This window comes from Octopus sinensis, linkage group LG8 (assembly GCF_006345805.1).
Source record: "Octopus sinensis linkage group LG8, ASM634580v1, whole genome shotgun sequence".
Classification (NCBI taxonomy): Eukaryota; Metazoa; Mollusca; class Cephalopoda; order Octopoda; family Octopodidae; genus Octopus; species Octopus sinensis.
In genome coordinates, this window is record NC_043004.1 from 38,010,898 (window position 1) to 38,016,657 (window position 5,760).

Here is a 5,760-nt window from a genome sequence, read left to right on the forward strand (position 1 = left end):
GAAACTTCGTATACTGGTAGAATGTGTCAAAAGAAAACATTATTGTAAACAAAATTGAAAACAAAATTGCAATTTGTAACTTAAACGTAGTTTAATTTTTACGAATTTTAACCAATGAATCCCAACATTGCTGCGTTATCGATATTGATAAAGAAATATAGCAGACGCACGATACACACGATACACACACACGCGCACATTTGCACAAGCACATAGTAATTAATATATAAGCGTACACACATATACAAACGGACATATACATACACATACATACGCACACAAGCAAAAATACACGTTCGTGTTTTGCCACTTGCCGCAACAAATTTGCACAGAAGGGGGGAGGGTCAATGTTTCATCGTTTCGGGGTCGATAAATTAAGTACCAATTACGCACTGGTGTCGAGGATTTTTTTTCCCAATTTATATCACAACTTCCGACAAGCTGGGGGCATCCTTTTATGAAAAAATATTTCGCAAATTTTTACAATACTCCACGCGCAAACTCGAGACCGATTTAGGCATATTATTGTTTTGTTTTTGTTGTTTCTGGCCCTTCAAAACCATGGGAGAAGCCTTTTCGGTAATATAACTTAGTCTAGGTTCATGCCATCCCCCTATAGTATTCAAAAATTTAGTTAAAAATATTAGTAAGAGGATTTATAGCCTCTCCTCTGATAAGGACATCTTCAATAGCGTTGCCCCAGTTTATTATAATAAGGCTTTAAAAGATAGTGGTTTTAGGGAAAAAATAAAATATACACCTATCACTAGCCCAACAGTAAGGAAAAGGAATAATAGAAATAGGAAGGTCATCTGGTGGCCTTCAATATAGGTAAATATTTCCTAGCACTGATAGATAGACATTTTCCAGTTAACCATACTCATAGGAAACTCTTCAATAGACACAATTTAAAAATTAGTTTTAGTTCAACTACAATTTTAAAAACATAATCAAACATAACATACAAAAAACACAAGAAAACAGCTGTTCATGCAGGAATAAAGAATTGTGCCCGCTAAATGGAGCTTGCATGTCCAAGACCATCATATATGAAGCTACCGTAACTCTATACCACTAAAGACACCGTTTTCGACGAAGAAATACGTGAGCCTTACAGAGGGTAATTTCAAGCCAGGTTCAATAACCACACTTTGAGCTTTAGGCACTGGAACAAAGAAAAGCGACACAATTATCTAATCATATTTGGTCTTTAAGAGATAAAGGTGTCGATTATAACATACAATGGAAGATTTTGGCCAGATGTAAGCCCTATACACGGCAGCGGAAGGTGCGGTCTATGCGACATGGAGAGAGGCTTATCTGCAAAAGCAGCTTAGCCTACTACATGTCTAATACAAGGACAGAACTTTTCGGATCATGCCCACATGTGACTAATTTCTGTTACGTTTTTGGTCCCCTAAAGAAAACCAGATAACATGCTTTCTATGTTATGTCCCAAGAAGATTTTATATATTTTTATATATTTTTTTATATATTTTTATGTATTTTTATATAATTTTTATGACGAAAAATGCGAGCGATGTATAAGTACGCAGGCAAGCAGAGTTATAACACAGTATTTTCCCTTTATTTAACGGTATTTTTTCATAGCGTTTTCAAATAGCCAGATAACCGAAGAGATGGTGTTGTGGATTTCCACTTCGGCATCTGACACTCAAAGTTTTATCTTGACTACCGAGTAATGTAACATATTATTGTATAGATAAATTTCCTCTATTTACATAATATTGAGGTCTCTTTCTTTCTTTTGTTATCTTACCGTTTTATCAATATATATAATATATATATATATTATTAATATTATATATATATAAGATATATATAGATATATATATATATATATATGTGTCTATGTTTTTCGTCTCTCTATGTGTTCGACGTCTTTTTGGTGTCCTGTACACATATATGCGTGTATATGTACATGTAGAGGTAGGTACGTACATATATGTTTATATATATGCATATGTTCTATTTTATTAACATATTATACGACTAAACGCACGCACCCTATTAAGTAAGATTGTTCTGTTTATCAAGTTAGCCTTGATATTAACTCTCACGCGACTCTGCATCTTTCTTTCTTTCTCTCCCATTCCCTTTTCGTCTTTTTTTCCCTCACTTAACTTGTCTCTTCCTCTCTCTCTCCCCCTCACCACGTTCTTCATGGTCTCCTCGCACCATTCCCCTTCTTCTCTCTCTTCCTCTTGCTCCTCCTCCCCCATTCCCGTCGTCCATCTGCGACGATACTTCCGTCGTAACTGCTATCCTGTCTTTTCTCGCCCGCCTTCTGAGGCTACTGGTCGACATTTTTTCTCTCTCATCGTCACTATAATCCAGCGTTTGCAATACTTTTTTCGTCTGGCGTTAACAGCCCTTCTTCTTGTTCTCCTTGTCCTGTCTATGTTATATTGTTTTGTTGTTTATTATTTATATATATTACTTTTTATACTGTTTGTGTACTGTCGTCACCGTCTTGCTTTTTTTACCCCTCTGCGAAAAGATCTCAGAATTTTAATTGATTTGCTTTTCGCAGGAAGGAAGTTTTCTTCGAAGTATACGTCTCGCTTTTATCCTTCGAAACGTTTAGTAGATGAAACCTTAGCGACTGAAGAAGGGGATTTTTCGTTGTGCTTATTGTCCTGTATCTCTTTTTTGCTTGTCTTGTTCCTTGGTTTGTGTCTATGTTTTTCGTCTCTCTAGTGTTCGACGTCTTTTTGTGTCCTGTACACATATATGCGTGTATATGTACATGTAGAGGTAGGTACGTACATATATGTTTATATATATGCATATGTTCTATTTTATTAACATATATATATATATATATATATATATAGGACGGGCTTCTTTAATTTTCCGTCTACCAAATCAGTTCACAAGGCTTTAGTCGGCCCAAGGCTATAGTACAAGACAGTCACCCAAGGTGCCACGTAGTGGGACTTAACCCGGAACTGTATGGTTGGGAAGCAAGCTTCTTACCAGACAATCACGCCTGCGCATATTATATACTTATACATATACATACATACATACATATGTGTGTGTGTGTGTGTATGCATGCATGTATGTATTCAGTGAGTTTGTGAGACCTGGTCTCTATTTCCTTTTGCTACATCCTGTTTCTTTTAAAGAAAGGCGTAAATAAATAAGATACAAAACCAGCGATGACAGAACAGGCAACACTAAAGCCTCTTTTCATCCAATCTCTTTTTATTCGCCCGTTGTGTTTTCTTTCTTATTTGGGTTTCCTTGTTTTTGAAGCAGGCATTGTATGCGAACCTCCCTCTTGTTTTTAACTCTGTACGCTGAATTATATTATTTGAGTACCTTGTCAAGTATCACCCCCATACGGCTCAACTTTCTCTTCCTTCTTATTATATTTTTATAGAATATAATACATACCTACCCGTTTGTGTGGCTCTGCGTATGTAAGTATGCATTCATATGTGTGTCATTATTGTATAAATGTATTTATGTATACATATATATGACTGAATGTTTGTTTATATATAATACGTTTATTATTGTGTTTCCGTGTGTGTATGTGTGTGTGTTTGTATGTCCCGTCTACTCCAGAGTAGGACTGTCGCTTTTCATTCTTGCTATTGTTCTGCCGTGACAAAAAAGCTCTATTCTTTGGATGTTGCAATGCAAAGAAAGCGTAAAAGATGACTATGCCTGCCTGCCTGCTTATCTGCTTGTCTGCTTGCCTGCTTGCTTTCCTGTCCGTCTGCCTGCCTTCTTGCCTGCCTACTCTCCCCTTTCTTTCTTTCCTTCTTTCTTTCTTTCTTTCTTTCTTTCTTCTTTCTTTCTTTCTTTCTTTCTTTTACCATCTGCGTGTGCGTATGTGAATGTGTGTCTGTCTTTACACCTCTCTCACTAGATAAAGCTATCTGTGAACGTGCGCTGTTAAGGAGGGAGTATAAATGTTTCCTATGCATTTACATCTATCTATCTATCTATCTATCTATCTATCTATCTATCTATCTATCTATCTATCTATCTATCTATCTATCTATCTATCTATCTATTATTATTATTATTATTATTATTATTATTATTATTATTATTATTATTATTATTATTATTATTATTATTATTATTATTATATGTTTGACTTTTGCTTTATATTTGTACAAGTTGGCTCCAAGTCTCACCCAGACACCTCAAGAGACAACAGGGTTGGAAGTTCATGTTGTTGTTATGCCTAGTGTGCCATATATTTGGGGGGTGGGGATGTTGTACTAATGAATGTCTAAAAAAAAAAAAAAGTTTAAAATTTTTTTTTTATTTTTTAAACCGAAAATTATGGTTGTTTTAAACCTTGAGGTTACATAGAGAGTATTTTGCGTAGGATATGAGCAGTTCCCATGAGCACTATCTTTTGAACTTCTGCCATTTTTGGGTTTCCTGGTATCTGAGTTAGGTAGCTATCAGCCCCTTTTGCTATCATTCCCAGGGCACCTATGACAACAGGTATTGTTTTAGTCTTCAGCTTCCACATTTTGCTGATTTCTATTTCAAGATCTTTATATTTGCTCAGTTTTTGGTAGGTCCTGACAGATACGTTTATATCGATTGGGACAGTCATATCAATGAGGAGGCATGTTCTTTGTTTGAAGTCTTTCAATATGATGTCTGGCCTATTTGCATCTATCTTCCTATTGCATCTATCTTCCTATAATATCTTATTATTATTATTATTATTATTATTATTATTATTATTATTATTATTATTATTATTATTATTATTATTTTTATTATTATTACTATTATTATTGGGTGAGAGAGCAGTGCATGCCATCAAAGTGACATTGGGGTAAAATTTACGAAGCCCAGTATATCCATCATGACTACCTGTCTGATAAGGGTACACCAGGGGCATGCATCACAACAATTTGTGTGCGACATGGTGATCTAATGTCAAGATAAACAGCACATGACCTTGCAGGTGGGGCCCAGTTAGAACATTCTTCTGGTCGAGTAACCCATCCCGCTCAAAAGGTCCCTGAATAAGGGTTGTTTAAGGATGTTGAACGAAACACCCATGTTTCCAGAGGTGAATTATTCAATCCCCAAAGAATCCCTCTCAACACATGGCTATGATGCTCCCCCACTACTTCTGCTCATGATCAGAGATGCACATATTGTCAGCCACTAAGGGAATGGTCAACTGGTTAAGGTCAAACAACTGACAAGCAAATCTTTGGTATTGAGCAGAATATTTGCTGTAGCCCATCTTTTATACCAAGACAAAACAATGTACATGATAACACTTCCAATCAGTTAAGATCAGAAGCCATGAGAGCCACTGCCTGGTACTGCATTATTATTATTATTATTATTATTATTATTATTATTATTATTATTATTATTATTATTATTATTATTATTATTATTACGGCGTACAAAATACTTGGCGACATTTTGCACGTCTTTACGTTTTGAGTTCCAATTCTGCCGTGGTCGAATTTCCTTGAAATCGAAACTATGTGGTTTCAAAGCAATCTTCTTTCCACACACACACACACACGAACGTATGTGTGTGTGCATGCATGTCTGTCTGTCTGTCTGTCTGTCTGTCTGTATGTATGTATGTATGTATGTATGTATTTATGTATGTATGTATTTATGTATGTATGTATGTATGTGTGTATGTTTTATGTATGTATGTATGTATGTATGTATGTATGATGTATGTATGTATGTATGTATGTATGTATGTGTGTATGCAAGCTT